The 17919-nt window shown below is 46.5% G+C and overlaps 1 pseudogene; it reads left to right on the top strand.

Annotated features, from left to right (window-relative positions):
* The first annotated feature begins 5774 nt into the window (after positions 1-5774).
* The window catches only part of LOC144123993 (uncharacterized), a 32158-nt pseudogene continuing 20013 nt past the window's right edge, over positions 5775-17919 (top strand).

Below are 17919 nucleotides of genomic sequence, written 5' to 3' on the forward strand. Positions count from 1 at the left end.
CTGGGTATTTGATGGCCTTGTAAGCATCTGATCACTAGAATTGTTGTTAACATCAGACCTGACTTAGATGCGCTAACAGTGAGGCCTAAAGCGTCTCCTTCTTTTTCACAAGAATTGACCACTGTGCGTGAAACTCTTCCCAGCTGTCAGCTGTTAATACAATTTCGTTCGCATAGATTAAGCCGAGGAGCCGCTGCTCTACGATGTTTCCATCTGCCTGTATGAGAGACAGTAACCTCGATTACTTTCTTGCAGCCTTCTTTCTATATATATCATACAAGCCATGAACAGCAACGGTGAAAGAGGACAACCATGCCTCAATCCTTTGTGCACTCCGACTGTTTAGTACTTCCTATCGCTTCATGTGAAATTTCGACTTTGTTATCTCGCTATATTTCTTTTAGGAAATGAATCATCTAATTACCTATATCTTCATCTTTCAGCATTTTCCCAGGAATTTTCTATTGATGTTGTCTTATAGACCGCTTACGGCCACGAAGGAAAAATGAGAAAATGTGTCCCCCCCCCCCAAGCTATTTTTTACAATTAGGTAGGCACGAACAGGCTATCATCCTAGCGCCTACTGCTTCTCAACCCGTTCTGACTTTCTCCGCGTATCTTATTACTTTATATACATGTCTGAATTTTAATTTCATTACCTCCACTACCAGCCTGTATACAACTGACGTTATCATAGTCGGTATCAAGGATTTTATGATTGTCCTCTCTTCTTTTCCTTTAAAAATCTATTTGATTATACTTTCACGCCAACTTTCCGGAAACTCCTGAATTGTTATAACTGATCGCAACGTTTTTAACGACGTTTCCTTTCTTCCTGGACCAAGCTAGTTAAAATGATTTACTGGAACTTTGTCGGTCCCGACGTATGTTAATTTTGAAATATTCACTCCGCCTTTTTCCAGTTGAGATTGCGGAGCTCTAAGCTCATTTAAAATTTGCTGTCCTGTGCTGCTTCTTCATTTGGGGAGATTAACCTATTGTCGCTCCTATATGAGTCTGCTATAACGGATGTAATGTAGTTAATAGCGTCGGCTCCCTGTAAACATCTTCCTTCGGCATCTTGAATCTGTTTGTGCTTTCTTTGATTCGTTTTACCGAGCCAGGTTATATATGGTAACTTAATTTCTTTGGACAACATTTAGTTGCACCACGAACTCCAAGCATGCAGCGATCATTGAACTGCTTTGTTTTACACTGGTTAAGGATTACTACTTCGATTATATGTTGGGGATAAAATTCTTATTTTGGTCTATTTGCTTTGGAGAAACCTGCGCCTTGTTTGCTTCTTCGTGTTCTCTTGAAGCCACCCATCGTGGTTTGATGACCTTTTTAATTGTCGCATTCCACCAATTTTGTGGCTTTTTCTTTTCTTTCTAGTGAAAAGCCACTTGTTTCATTTTCGTACCGATCAATAGTCCCGATTATTGTTCCACTTTTCCATGGGCCGCTTTACTTTTTCTTCCTCGACGCTTGCAGCTATCAGCGCTATTTCTTCGTCGTTTTATAAAAAAACTCCATTTTGTGTTCTCTTCATTTATCTATTGATCAGCGATCAGATCTACAGAATAATAAATTCAATACCGCTTCCCAAACTGTGCTCCACCTCTTCGTCAGATTCCATTTTTGCGAGCATGCTAGATAATCCTTGCGACATTAGGAAGTCATCAGTTATCATCTGCCTGTTCCAGAATTGCCAGGTGATTTGTACTTCACATTTAGCTTCTTTGCAATAACTAGGTTGCGCCTCTCACAGATATCTAGTATTAATTTCCTGTTAGAATCTCTGCATCCATCCAGATCCTCGATGCGGCTATCGATTTCCACCGATAGAGTAATATCGGCACCGTCTCTAAAATATTTTGTATCGACATTGAGACACTTAACTAGATCCTTGTTTTCTTGGCTACGTTCCCCTATTCCCTATAAATATGAAATTTTATTCTTTCCACTTGTCTCTGGTTATTTTATGATCTATTCTCTCTTTAGCGTCACCACCTAATATGGTTCGAAAAGTAAGAGTGCTACTTTACTTGCAGTGGCACTGCCATCGGCAGCGCAGCTACTGCAAATATAGAGCTGGTCAGATATGTGAATGTATATAACCAGTCCCATTTTGTTATAGCATTTTTATAGACATTAAGACATTATAAGACATTATAGTTATAGACATTAAGACATCTCAGTGCTTTGGTAGACAGGTTTAGTAAACCTATGCACCTGAATTTATTTCCAGTTCATTAGTGAAAGTTCACGCCCGCTGGACTGCGCAGCCATTATCGCGTTCCTGATGTTAACGCTTGCGTACGCCCCTTACCAACTACAACGAGAAATTGAAATTTCCACATTGAAAAATTTGGTGATATTCTGCGGAAGTTTCCCAGCGTCGCAGCCAGGCATTCTTTTATTTGAGAAAGAAGATTTAGATTCCAGAAGAAAATATTGTGGAGAGAAGTTAGCACACTTTCCCTTTAAATGCGGTTCAATTCGTGTGACGTCCAAGAAGTTCACCCAGACAAAGTCATTGCTTATGTTTATGAGAAACGTTGTTAAGAATGCTCACTTGCGGACGGAGGCGAAAGTCCGAAATTTTCATGGAATGCATTCGTATCTGTTAATCAGGGTGGGTGTGAAACGGCCTGTTGCTTAACAACAGCTACCAATGGTAGCAAAAGGAGGCACATTTATGGACAACCGCGGCGCATTTCGTGTCGCACAGCATGTAATGCGAGCGGTATGATATCGAAATTTGGGAGCGCGGACAGGCGGTAATTGTGGAGAAAGAGGTAGGTGGCGGACGAATCCCATAAAAACTGCAGCATTTCTTCTTAAATCGTATTTTTAGCATCTTTACCACAAACTGATTATCATTAAGAATTTGAGATCACAATCTTATATGGGTAATTATTTACAAGAAGTCTGGGTTTAGCCATTATGAGTGGCTCTGTTCCGTCACTGTGGAGAGAGAGAAGCTCTTTAACTGAGAAATAGATTTTAGCCGGCACGTAAATGCGCTGAATTGTTACCCTGCATAGAGAAAGGAGGGGGGGGGGGCGGTTCAGAACGCGACCACTTACTATTTCGCAATTTAAACATGCCAAAATAATTCTTATCAGATACTATTTCCAATTCAAGCAGCCACTATTGCTTCTGAAGAGCAGAGAGATTAAATCAAGCATCACCGTGCGCTAGATAGCGCGCGAAAGGTTCTTCTTTGACTGCACAGCGCCTTGATTTTGATCAAAACCCATCAGCCACTTTTCTCTTGGGCACCCGTCAAATGTTGTTGTTGCCTCAAAAACGATAGCACATACCAGCGCCTCGTCTATACTATAGAGGAGACGCTGCACATACACACGGTGAGGGATTGGCCAGGGTTTTGTGGAGAGCCAAAACTCATCAAGGTTTATCTCAAGCCGCTCATAAATACAGAGGAATCTGAGAGAAAAAGAAAGATAACGAATTTGGAGAGATGTTGGGAAATCGAAATTACAATGGACGAAACAAATAGGTGCGGGTTGAGTAACTAAATTTTAAAGGACTAATCAGAAATAAAATAATTTTGAGAGGAAAGTAAAGCCATCGAGAAGTTGACACAAAATTCTCCAGGATTCAATACCCGTCTAATGCTCTAACACCTTCCTTTTTCTCGCTGATTTCTTTTTTTCTATTGCTGGGTCTCCACTCCTGCTCATACTTTATTCAATAACTTCAGTTTACTGACCTCGTGACAATTTTGCGCTGCTCGGATCTCGATAGCCAGAGGAAAAAGGTGACAAAGAAGGACGTGCCAGCTGAAGCCTTCTGCTCAGTGCACCTCACAGACGTGATATCAAAGGCCGCTTGTATTGGAGTCTCAAGTCAGACACCGTTCCGAGACTGAGATGGAGTCAGCTACCAACGAAAGAGCGCCTTCTGGAAACGCTGCCGCCTCCGTTGCCTCATCCTCGTCCTCGGGAGATGGCACGAAGTCCGTGAGCCACGACTGGACGACCAGCAGCGGCAGCAAGGTGAGGTTGTCATCAAACCTACGCGCGACTAAGAAGTCACTAGAAGGTCCGATTACACGCGCGAACGCAACGCAACGCAACGCCAACGCAACGCTGGTAATGAATCCCATTGGTATGTATAAGCTAAAAATTCAAAGAGTCATTTCGGGGAGTACATATTGTCATATAGTACTGCAATCTACGCCCGGATCTCGTTTTTTTAATATCTATTTAATAACTCAATTCTTCTTTATTTGTAACAAGTCATACATGTCCATAAGAGAAGCTTACTGTTTAAATAAAGACAGTTATTCAGCATGTTTCGTGTGCCCACAGGTCGAGCAGGACACATCGAGTTCAAGCAAGAAAAAGAACGCCCATTCGGCCCTCGTGCTGGGGTCGCCCTCCGACCTCAGAGCGGACGAAGAGCTCCACCAGTCCGCGAGGGCGGCCACGGTGGGCGTCATCGCGGTGCTCTTCCTGAGCATGCTGATGCTGCTGCTGCACGTGGGGCGCAGATACCTCGAAGCCACGACCACTGAGGTAGGCTTCGAGAACTACTCCATAGTAGTGCCGGAGACTGAGCTGAGGACGGCTGTCACCTGGCCGACGCTGAAGGAGACGCCCTTCAGGCCGCCGGCCACAGAAGTGGAAAACTCCACCACGGAGGAGGCTACGGATAGCGCGCCTGAAGATTTACCATCGAACGTAACGGAGTTCACGGGGGTGCCTACCTTGGAAGAACTTACCGACGATTCGTCATCACCGACGTCGAACGTGAACTCATCGGCCACAGAACCAGCAACGGAGTCAATAACGGAATCAACCGACGATTCGGCGGCGACGGAACCAACAGCACAGTAGAGTTTGCCCCAGAGGATTTAATAGCGTGCGCGTGACGGCGGACATGGCGACCGACGTCATCGTGGCCCGACCGCCATGTCTGCAGGTGGTGTATCGTAGACGAGCGAGTACTATCGCGACAGTGTGAATAAACGCGTTCGTTAAAGATGTATGCTTTGTTTCCTTTTGTGCTTAGCGACGGCTTCAACCCCTCCGTCTTAAGTGGACCTCAGGCGTGGAGCGCAGTGTTGCGATGACAGGTAGCCTATATTAAAGATGAATAGGTCCCTGCTGTTATGTGCTTTTCGACGATTTCACTTTCAGCACCTGATTTAATCCTGATTTCAGTAGACTTGCACGGTCGTTTGTACGAGTGCTTGTTTTTAGCAATGCGAACATGTTTTTACCTCAATGAGCGTTTCAGCCCTAGACTAAGGCGTCCCCATAGCCTGAATCGCTTTGGGACATTAAACAATCATAGACCAAACCAAACCAACCTTTTGTTTGTTTCTCCTCCTCTTTTGTACTGCTTTCCCTTGCTAAGAGCCCGCCCGTTGTGCCTTACTGTATATCAAGGGTAGAATTGGTAGCGCACAAAACACAGGGACACAGAAAGACAACACCACAAAGCGCTAACTTTCAACATAAGATTTATTTCGTGAAAGATGTACCAACAAGCCCTAGTTTCTACCCTTCTGACTTACTGTATATGTTTACATTAGGGGAGGAGAGAGCTACTCAAACTGGCTCCCCAACTTTTTTCCCGGCTGCACGGGCACGACCTTCAGTACTCCACACTACTACTTCCGCCCCCCCCTCCCCCCCCCCCCCATTGCCCATGTTCATAAGCAATAATATTAATTTCATGTCGGTCATGCGCGCGCTATTAAGATCCTCTGGGCCGGACTCGACTCTGCTGTGTCAATGCCGATTGAGTCCTCGGTCGATTCTGTTATTGACTTTGTTGTTGGTTCTGGGGCCGATGAGTTCATGTTCGACGTTGGTTACGACGAATCGTCGGTAAGTCCTTCCAAGGTAAGCGCGCCGGTGAGCTCAGTTTCGTCTGCTTCAGCGTCGGCCGGGCGATAGGCGTCCTCCGCTCAGTCAGTTGTCCCCCCCCCCCCCCCCCTACGCCCTTGCTGAAACACTGTCAGGGCAGAAAATTGCGTCTTCAATTTCACCCGCTACATAACCCGTTTCTTAAACGCGTTTGTGCGCTTTCTCCCTACCTCTCCCGCCAGGACGGCGCCATGCGCTGGTTCAGAATTCCTGGAATGATCGAGGAATAAACAACGTTTTTGTGTCAAGAAAACGTTTTTTTGCCAGAGCCCGTGTGTGAAGTTCGCTGACCGTTCTTCGAACGAAGACTGAGAAAGGCCGCGCCAGTGTCGGCGCCGCGTGCCGCATCAAAGGAAGCCGTCTGGTCCCTACTTCCTCCGTCTTGCAGCGGACGTCCTTGTTTACCCGCGCCGCCTCGGGCATAATCGGCCTTGAAAAAGCCTAACCAGATACAGCTGTCGACATGTGTGCGTCGTCAAGGGGTGACGAGACTTCGGCGATGCGGGAGAGATACAGCTGGGTGGGGACCGAGTGCTGGGCGACCAGGAAACGGATTATTCCCTTAACGACTGTGTTCTCTTTGTTGCTGTCAACAACCTGAGTCATCGCCTCGTCGGCACATGTTTCTAGCATCTGTGGTGCCGTGGGGAACGGAAGTCGCATTTGTGTTGTTTGTGTGGTTATTTGAAACCTCCTTCCCAAATGTTTTAATCAGAACTTTTTCCCCAATCTCTGATCAGTGGGCGGACCTTATTTTCCTTTCCCTAACCACTGATTGGCGAGATGGGTCGTTTGTTATCTTATTGGTTGCTGTCCCCGCAAAGGGCGGAGACAGAGGGTTTAAAACCAAGCGCTCTCGGTTGAGCGGGGGCTGAATTCGTCTGATCCACGATTTAGTCATGTAAATAGTTTTCTCCTTGCTTTGTTTCTTCTCGTTTTTTTACCTATGTTGTAAATAAATAGTTAACCTTCTCCTTTCCTTGAGTAATGTGAATGTTTGCGAGTAGAACCACCGGGTCATCAAGAAACCCCGATTTCATCATCAAGTAGTTTCCTCTCATCGCCACCGGAAGGGGAAACTCAACTCCGTGTTTCCGTGTAGTCAAGTATGGGGTCCCCAACGCTATTTCACTAGCTCGTAAGGAGTGGTCTTCTTTTCGTGGGTGCCCGCAGCTAACATGGCGTACGTGCTCATTATACGTCGACCGAAAAAGGGATCATATCATCTGCCACACTACTCTGCTACCGCGCGTTTTCTTCCTGTTTAATTTTGCGTAAACAGGTTTTCATGCTTGATTCGAGACTGTATATAGGAAGTGACCTATAGGAAAACTTACCGCAACTTCTGGGACACTTTCCCGGTTGCTTTATTTTCTTGGATGTCAAGGGTGAGTGTCTGTGAAAAATAATTCTCCTTTTAAACAGTGATGTTCAATTAGGGGAATTATATCTTGTGCAGTGATTTTAGGGAGTAAAATTTAACGAGAGTACTTTTTGCGGAGTTGCAGGGAGTTTTCAAACCGAAAATTTCTAACTTTTTCTGAACTGTGACAGTTTTCATGCCGCTATAGGAAAAAAGCGCCAGAATGATTTTTGGATAGCAATAATATAATTTTTTTGTTACGGCATGTACATAAGTGTTTTCAAAAAAATATTTATTCCTAAAGGCTTGCGCGCTTATGGTCATGCACACGTTAAACGTAGGAGAATAATATCAATTTCACAAGCGGTGCTGCGATTACAACGTCATTTGCAGCTTGCGGCCAAGTGGCTCAATAAAAGTAAATTTGTTAGACTTCACCTTGTATTTGTCACTCACTTATACTAGAACGCCTCTTTGTTCTTCACGATATTCCGCTAGAGAAAAAATGTTTTTTTGGGGGGGAAAGGAAATGGCCCAGTATCACAAATCGGCCGACACCTGAACCGCGCCGTAAGGGAAGGGATAAATTTGGGACTAAAAGAAGAAAGGAAGGATGAGGTGCCGTAGTGGAGGCCTTCTGAATAATTTCGACCACCTGGGGATCTTTTACCTTCGCTGACATCGCACACCACACAGGCGCCTTAGCACTTCGCCTCCATTGAAATGCTGCCGCCACGTTCGGGTTCGAACCCGGAAACTCCGGATGAGTAGCCGAGCGCTCTAACCACTGAGCTGCCGCGGCGGGTAAGGAAGAAAGTGCTTTTGCTGTGAGAGATAAAGAAAAAAATAAACGTCCACATTGCGCAGTTTCTGCTTTTTCTTTCATTGAAAATTAAGATTGGTTTATAAGGAAAGGAAATCGCGCAGTATCTTTGTCATATATCGTTGGCCACGTGAACCGCGCCGTAAGGGAAGGGATAAAGTAAGGAGCGAAAAAAGAAACGAAGAAAGATGTGCTGTATTGGACGGCTCCGGAATAATTTCGGCCACCTGGTGATCTTCCACGCGCACTGACATCGCACAGCACACGGGTGCCTTAGCGTTTTTCCTCCATAAAAACGCAGCCGCCGCGGTCGGGTTCGAACCCGGGAACTCCGGATCAGTAGCCGAAGTAGCCGAGCGCCCTAACCACTGAGCCACCTCCCTGTGTTTCTTCTTGTTTCTTCTTGTGTTCTGTAGCTCCCTTTCTAAATACCGTTTCTTCTTGTGTTCTGCAACTCCCTTTCTAAATAAAGCTGTTACAGCTCACCGAGGCTGCAGGATACGCCGACAATACATTTTTATTGAAGTACACACCAAGCAATGATCTGTGAAAAATATGCGCAGTTCCTAATAGACGCACTCACTACATAACAGGTCAGTAAAAACTTATTTGGTCGTTCCAGCGACGGCGGCGGCGCCACGCGGCCTTTTGCGGAAGCAGCGAGCCGGTGACACGGCCGGTCTCGAGCAGGGCGCGCACGCTCTTTCATACGGCCTTCCCATTCGCCGCAGACGCAATGCGAGTTTTTCTCCGGGAGTTACTCCGCCCGCCGCCGCTAGAGGCGCGACGACCCCACCGCTAGCTCCCCGCCTGCATCTGCGGCGGCGGGTGGCTTTTGCCTGGTTTCGCGCTGTAGCCCGCTGGTTCATGGTGAGCGCAGCACCGAAATAAAAGAAACACAAAATGCAGATGCTTAAACTGCCTATCTGCAGCACAGTCCACATGGCGCACAGATTCTTCGTCGCAAACTTTGTTCGATGAAAACATTGAAAGCATTTGTGGTTTTAAGTCGAGAAGGAAGCACTCTGATCATTTCCTCTCGTATATGTCATGGTCCGTGATTAAATGACAAGTTAATATATTCTAAGGGGAAGATCCATAATGAAAGCTCAGAGAACGAAAGTTTTGTGCTCGTCCCATAAAAATGTACTATATCGCGGAAAAAATTCTGTACGACGCTTGAACCGTAAATCTGATAGCACCGTAGCGGGTGGTTTGAGACCGTACTTGAGTCGCTGAGCCGTCAAATAAATTGCAAGATTGCTGGGAGGTGTATATAGTACTTAATTACGTAGATATCATTTTTCGTACGTCCTCAATGAACTTATTTTCACCTTCATATACATCACAACTTCCTTAAACGAGAGGCATGTATCACTATCTCAAAAGAATACTAATTACAAGTGCGCGAGCAAGGGTCATGAAGCATTGTAAAGAATTTTCTGCTCGAATCCAATGGCCCGCGGGCGGCCTTTCCACTTTTGTTGTCAAACAAGAGGCCACCATTTCTCTGGAATGACACTAGCCACGTGCAAGTCTCTCTTCATGTTCAAAATTGTCGTAAGCGCACTAGGCGTCTAATGGTTCAAGTTCCTGGTAACCTTTCAATTTTGCAAGGCCGAGAGCGACCGTCATTCTTACCTTCGTTGACTGAGCACTTGTTTTGTCGCTGCGCCGGCGAACTCCATGCTTTCTGTTTAAGGACGCAAGGTAGCTCCAATAAACAGTTTTCTAGTTGAACGCAAGCTTCCTTGTCGCCATTCTGGCCTGACTAACGTTAACAGAACGTAACAGAAGCAACCAGTACAAGCTGCGTATGCTGCCACAGATATTGACATGTACTGAGTATTGCAATTTCAGAAAGTATGTATCTCCACTGAGCGACTTCAGCTACCATATAGAGCGCCATTTTTTGTTCTCCACTTATATTCAACCTGTGGCGTGTCCTAAAACTTCCTAAAATATTTGGTTTAGATATCATTTTGAAGGACATCAGATTATAGACTTGAATGCCCAATGCCGTCTGTTCTCTTAAATTCAGGGGATTTAACTAACATATAAGCATTGCAAATGTTCATTTTTAGCTCTTTACATTGTAAGCTAAGCCAGCTGGTATAACGCGCATTGCTGTGAGGTTTAGTGGAGCTCCGTTAAGTTGCGGAAAACTTCTTTTTGTGGTGCTACTTTGTTTCCTGAATGACGTGAGGAAAGTTCATGCTCACGGGAGGTTTATCGAAAGCGGTGACGAGGCTACAGATATGCAGGAGAATAATGCAAAGCTGGTAGTCATCGCCTCTCAGATAAGTTTGCTCGCTCGTAAAGGCCGAGTTTATTCAGGCAGAGCGCAGTTCCTAATTTTGCTTTCCTGGCAGTTGGTTCATGCTTGTAGTTACTGTAAACAAGTGACTAAATTTTCGCGTTGTCATGGGGTGGGACGGGCTGTCGTGAGACGGCGCCAAACTTCAAAATGCCTTTCCAACAGGATATATTGGACGTCGCGTGCTTGCAACGTGCTCTGCTCCAGCAGCCAGGGTTGGGTTTCGTCTACAACCGTTTCTTTCGCAAATGACATGACGCGTTTTCCTGGGTAGCACCGTGAATTGTTGCTAATGCCGCTCTTGTGCAAACTTGAAGCAGCGGCGCTTGAAATTTCAGCACCTATATTTGCTCTGCAGAATCCTTTACTCCTTGAAACTCGCCATCCAAGTATTATATGCCGCATATCATTCTACCACTCAAAGAACCTGCCGGTAGACGAACAATAGAAGCTGAAAGCCTTGCTTTTTAGCCAAGTATAACGGTAGAACGTGTTGACGTCTGTGCTCGAAGCATACGTTCGACCATACACAGTCGGGCTCAAGTAGTGAGCGCGCAAATGTTAATCCGTTGATTCAGATTTCGCCCATGGGAAAGGGGCTGACTACGCGGTCTTTGCGTAATGAATAAGAGGCAAAATATAAAGGCTTGACAGTTATCACTGGCGCGGGCCGAATTGGGAGCGAGCGCGCGTTCTCCTTCGGAGTGAACAGCGATCGCAACGGCGGAGCGGTGGAGCAGTGGCGACACCACCGAGGTGCGGCGGTAGGCGGAAACAGACCCCATTGCGAAGGCCGTAAGAAGAAAAGCTCGCGCTCCCCTCGAGACCGGCCGTGCCGGTGATCGCTCTGCGCGGCGCGTGCGATCTCAGTGGTTTGGAAGGCGAAGATACGTGTCAAAAATGAAAATATTCTGTTGTTATACATTGCTCGCACATTCGAAAAAGCAAGCATCTTTCTGCCAACACGTAAAATGTGCAAAACGCAGATGTTAAGTGCATAAGACAGGTTGCTAAGGCGCTTCAGCCCCCTGTCCCGTGTCCTCCTCGGCAACGTACTTTGTTGACGCTAAGACAGCGCGTCTTCAATGGTATCCATTTCGGAGTTTTGTTCATACAACCTTCGTATGCGTATTGCAGTTACATGAAAGCAGTGCAGTGCTTGAAGACTCAGTTAATGTGAAGTATATCAGTTATATTTTGATGCGGACGTTTGCAGCAAACGAAAAACTTTCATCAAGCTTCAGTCCATTCAGGTCAAGATCAAACATGGCTTTATGGCCACATCTTGATTTCGAAATGGGGGTATGAATTTCAAGGAAATGTCAATTTTATCTTCATTTCTGTGACATAACGTGCAAAGTGGCTGAATAACCGCAAACATTTCTTATCGAGTGTCGCCTGCTAACTCGCTCACAGCTCTTATCTACCGCTAGACGAAAACACATTTTTAGCGATATTCCGACTGTATTATTAAGCTTGAATGACCCTCTGGCTGTCGTTCCAAACATCAGTATACACTGCCTCTTCTACTACCGCATATGTGACCAACGTACGCTGCAGATAAACTATATATAGTCGAATACAGCTCAATCTGCCGTGAAGCTTCGCCCACATCATTGTGAGAAAATATAGACTTCTCGAAAACATTTTCTTTTTAACTAAACAACCAACTGCTTTTTTTTTAAATTCTGTCCGCATATAAAACACATACCTTATTTATGCTGGTAAGGGGCCGCACTTGTGGCACCAAAATATAGCGTCAGACTGTCTGGGTGGCTTAAAAACTGCCCTGTAGAATTTCCTTTTTGGGTAAGCGTCGAAAGCGACCAAAATCACGGAAAAACATGACTCCTTTACCCGGACGGAGGGGTTGATCACCGAAAAGAAGAGCGCCGAAAGAAAAAGAAAGCGAAAGCACAGAAAAATTACTGCTCAAAATGTTTGTTGCACTTTACTCTGATGACTTTGGCACACATTTCACCCATCAGAACCCCCTTTTCTCCTCCTCTCCTTCCCCAATGCAGAGTAGTACTAGCCAGGATATCAATCCTTCTGGGCAACCTCTTTGCCTTCGTTTCATTAATTATATATATCAGGTGCGAGCTAGCCAAGCTCATGTCGATAAAAAATTATTTCGAGCCTGTAATGCAGCCAAACTCAAGCATAGGCTGTCATTAATAACTGAGAATGACTAACTGCTGCTTATATAGGCGCTAAATTGCACACGGAAGATGTCACAACGTCAAGAAGCCGCTTTGATTCTACTATGCGCCCACCATGGCAGCAGAGCCATAACCGCCTCGTCCGCCATGTCGTTCTGCCGCCGCGCCACCTATAGCAGCTGCAATGATCGAATATCGTGTGAAGTCCAGCGAGTCCAAAAGACTGCACATCCTTGAATTTTGTACAGCCTGTTTTTTGTCGGGCGCGGTCGGCAATGTTTTATTCAGAAACCAATTCACCAAGAACAGCAAAACTAGAGTTATAACGGCTGCGATGCACTGATTGGTCCCGATTTTAGCGAACACAAGTAAAGATTCTCAGCAAGAAGAGTTTGCGATCTGTACACAGAAGGTTAGCCAATGAAAAGAGAATCCTTATCTCGCTGCTTAGCAGCCGCATACATGCAAAACACTCGCGACTGTTCACCTGAGAAAGCACGGAAGCAGCATAGAAGTCCCCCCTTGTCATAAGTGCAATACGACAGGGTAGACATGTCCAGTATTTCACTCAGAAATTGTATGAACACTACCAGAAAAGTATTTCGAGTGGCTGGCGATAATATTTTAATCAGGTACTCACAGATCAAGAGCGGTTTTCGTCGACTTAGAGGACAGCATAGTTTCCTGTCGCATGGAAACACTTATTGCAAGGGAGAGGCATATGTCGTGGTGCCCAGATGAGGCGCGTTTGCGGGGTATGATGTGTGCGATGCAGGATACGATGCGTGATAGGGGAGATGCGTCCCTGTGAGGATTGGGGACAGGACGTTTGCTTGTCGGCGATGATAGTAATTGAACTGTGTTTTCAGTGCGTACTGTTGCTGTGGTGGCTGTGTAATCTTTTCGGTCAGCCTCCGCAGTCGTCGCTAACATTGCCATAGGAATTGTCACGTGGTTCGTATCGAGGGTTTCTTGTTTGTTGCCCCAGATGGAGCTAAGGGCGTCTGCCCCGCATAGCGCCTACCCTCGTGGAATTCCGGTGGCGTGTTTCTTGGTACTGGGCCGCCCGTGATCTCCGCTTTCAGTTCCGGGGATATTCCTTTTAGATTCACAGCATCCATCATTGGAGATTGGGTATTCGAGATGCTGCAGTATGCGCCTTATGTACGGGCGGTGCATGAGCCTTTAAAGCTCAATGATTGTGTGGGCTTCAGTATGTACCTGGATTGCACTGTCCGTGCCTAGTTACAGCAATGTTCTTGCTGCGGAGTACACGGTATACCGGCTGCGATTCTAGCCGGTCTAGACATAGATTATCCAGTGATTTAGATTTATTTGAAGTCAAGATTTCAGGATGTTCAAGATATATCTTGAACATTCTGAAATCTATGGCTGTAGCCAGAGATCATGGGGCAAAGTACACTATGGAAATGGTTGCTGACATCGAAGACGATGAGGAAGTTGATCGAGAGCGTGCGGCATGACCCTCTGTCAAGAGGCTTTCTCAACTGGGGCAGGGCCTCAAGGCCAGCCACCCATGACAAGTTTGCGTACACCGGTCGGCAACCAGGCACCCGGGACCATAACACCCTAACGAGACCAGCACGAAGTTGGAGATGCTCGTCCAGCGGCATCGGCCAGCGTGGTGCCCATCGGCGTCGAACATCGGCCGTGGGCCCCGCTCAGAGGCGCCGCCATCGCGGTAGCCGAAACCAGCACCACCGCCTTCAAGGGAGCGCCCGAAGCCGAACGCGCCGTTGCCCGCGGCGGCCTCAACCCTTCCCAGCTTGGCAAAGACCGCTGCCATCCCGGTTGCTCGTGGGTGTTGCACATTGGGATGATTTCCGGCCTGGCGCTCATCGTGGCCGTATATTAATATTACGTGTCGCGTGGTCGCTTCACAGGGTACAGACAGGTGCCCGCACTCCTCGAGCCTTCGTCTCCTACGGCTTCTGGAGCCCAAAAAACGACGGCACTAAGTGCCGGTACAGCTTCGTGGACGACAGGAATGCCGCATGGGAAGAACCTGGGGTGCCGTCTCCAAGCCATACGCAGTCCTCCACTGTCGTGGCTTCGGCGGAGAAGCACTAGAAAGCGAGCCCTGCGACTAGACTGACTAGAGGTCACCATCAAAGCTGTCCGCCGAGGCCGAAGGCAGCGCGAAAAGAAAGGGCTTCGTATCGTGAAAATGAGAATTCTGGGCAGCAAAAAACGGGGACGACATGTTCACTAACGGTAGTTGCATTTTTGAAAAATATGCCTCAACCTGACCTACACAGCTTGTAGCGAAACCTCATCGCCACCGCGCTCTGTTGAGAATGCGTCTTGTGCGGTGGACAAGAAACGAGTCGTTGTTTATGTTGTGTTTTTACTCGCATAGTAGAATAAATAGAATATATGGAGCAAATTAGAGCCTCGCTTGAAAATTCTATGTTTCTTGAGGTCACTACAGAAATAAACGTGCAATATCATGTGCTTTTTAACGAGTCGAATGGCACGAAGCGAATGGGACGGTGGGCGGTAAGATCTGTGGTGTACATGATGCAAATGAGAATAAGGAACCGAAGACGTCCTGGAATCGGTCGGGCGCACTTTGATAAATTGAATAACGAACACCCTGAGGAGATATAGTCTTGCCCGATATCCCGGAGAGGCAATGCACCAAACTGAAATTCACTCTTACCCATCGCGAAGAGAATGGCATGGCGAATTAAAATTGCTCAGCCGTTTAAAGCCATCCAGGCCTATTGAAGGCTCAGAGGCCCGCGAAGAAGGTATGCGGCCCCGCACACCGTAGAATCAAAAGCTACAGGTGAGAAAACAAAGGGACAATACGCATGGTACCCGTAACAACAACCAACTTGTTAAGAGATGAACACTAGAACATGGTCATTTTTAAGCAGTTTACGTTCTGTGTAACGAGCCACGAGTCTATGGGCAGCGTGTTCAGTAACCGCATCGTAGCCAATAAATAGCGTTGGTCATGCTATCGATTCTGCATGCACGAACCGTTCTTCCCGGATGAAACGACTGAGAGAAACAAGAAATGAAATTAAAACATTCATCGCTGTAGGATTTTCCTCGCCAGTAAAAGATGCAATGGGCCACATACACACACACAAAAGAAAATGCAGGAGAAGTTGAGAGTTTATTTTTATGCACCTCGCTTTTATTTGATTTGAGTTCGCAAGTTCCTGCTGTCTGATTAACGTAGTGAGCCTGTGAACCTCTCAGGGTGGATGGCAGTCAGGGCTCGTTTAAGATAATGAAGGCTGCTGTCATTGCCATGGTTGACTTCAGCACTCAGGAATTCTTACGGAAGTACGGTCCGGTAGCAGCCCATATTCAGGTGAACGCCTCAGGAGGCGACGGCCGCTTCGCTGTTCGTCTTCGGTTGGGACGGCTTCTGTGGCTTTCTTGTGATCTGTCACCTTGTCGCTATGTGCGATTAACCATGCTGCTTCTTTTCCCTGTGCTGTTTGAATTTTTTGTGTCTGCCCAATCCTGTCACGGCCTCTAAGAGAGGCCAACAAAATGTAATAAAAAATACATAAAAAACTGAACAGAATAAATAAATAAATAAATAAATAAATACATAAATAAATAAATAGATAAATAAAGAAATAAATAAAACTGCTACATCGGGACGGCTTGGGATGCTTTGGTGGCTCCCACGGTGTGAGGGCGACAACGACATCCGTTAGCATCTGCACCAGATTTCACGTATAGTGGTGACAGCAGTCCAGGCAGTGAGCAAGACAGTTAGTGAAAGCTATTAAAAGAAACTGTTTATTGAGCCGACCTGTTCCCCCAATAAGCTGAATGACTCGGTGCTAGCGAAACCAATAAGCGTGCTCGACGGTCGTCGAGCAGAATCCCTGCACTTGTTTGCCGCGCTCAATTTAAAGTTGGCAAGGGTCCATCGAGGTAAGGAACTAAAAGCAACTACAACAATCAGGAAAAACGTGGAAGCAGTTGCGTGTGGCCGCGATCAATCGGGATAAGTCTGGCTGCACCTGGCGTCACAAACTAAACGATGAAGCAGCCTGCCGGTGGCTTTGATCGAGAACGAAATCAACAGTACGAAGATGCATGGCAGATATACGTAAGATTTTACACAATTTTTAAAAATACGCTTTTTGTGTTAGAAGACCTCTTTTTTGGTCATTGCATTGGCAGAGGTTCAGCACATCAGAATGTTGGTCCCAACAATGAAAACCAACACTTAATAGTTAACTTGTAGCTTATACTATTAGGTGACTTAATTATCGAGAGGTGTGTAGCCCCGCGTAAGTAATATTGTCGCCTAGTGGTGACTGCAATCCGGAGAGCAGAGCGACAACTAAACAAGCGTGCTGGGTGGTCGCCGAACATAATCCCCGCCGCTCTCGGTCGTGCTGAATATAAAGCTAACAGCGAACTTCCGAGATAAAGCGTGCCAAGTTACAACATTCTGCAACAACGTAGAATCGGCTCCGCCTGGATGCGATCAATGGAGATAAATTTGGTCGGGTCTTGCATCACAAGCAAGGCGAAAAAGTGGCGTGCCGGCAGCTTCGAAGAATGAACAAACTCTGGAAAGATTCGTAGCATTACTCCTCTCTCAAAGAAGCATCAAAGTGAAGATTTAAAACATAAGGCGAATAGAAACAAATAAAACGGATTGTGCAAAAATGAACACCTAGTGGGGAAACACAGCGTCCTTTAGTACGCAAAATTAGGCTTTATACGGACGACATGGATAACTGCTGGTCGTACGCGGCGTCGCTGCGATGCTGTCATTTCGTCAGGGACGACTTCTAAGTGCAGTTCTCCTAGCTGACGAATAACCTTGTAAGGGATGAAATAGGGGCGCAAGAGGTTTTCACTAGATCCGCGATGGGCGCCCAAACCCAGACACGGTCTCCTGGCGTGTATTCCGCGTTGCGTCTTCGTAGGTTGTATGACTGGCGTCTGTCCGCTGCTGGTCTTTGATCCGCAATCGGGTAAGTCTTCGGAATTCTTATGCGCGCGGAAGCTAGAGGGCCACGTCGACGTTATCGTCTTCGCTGGGCGAAAATCGACGAGACTGTAAACGACGCTGAAGTTCCTTGAAGGCTTCTGCTTGCGGTGCCTCCCATTTAAACGGCACGTCTGCTTTCGTCAGTTAGGTCAGGTGCTCGGCGATGCACGAGAAATTTTTCACAAATCGTCGGTAATGTGCGCACTGTCCGAGAGAGAGAGCGAGATAAAACATTTATTATTTCATTGAAGTGTTCTACGAGTCAAGTAGGCGGACACCTCAGCTCAGGACTCCGGTGGCTTGGGCGGATGCTTGGACCAGTCTGATGATGCGACACCGGTCC

Source organism: Amblyomma americanum, chromosome 3 (genome assembly GCF_052857255.1).
Source record: "Amblyomma americanum isolate KBUSLIRL-KWMA chromosome 3, ASM5285725v1, whole genome shotgun sequence".
NCBI lineage: Eukaryota > Metazoa > Arthropoda > Arachnida > Ixodida > Ixodidae > Amblyomma > Amblyomma americanum.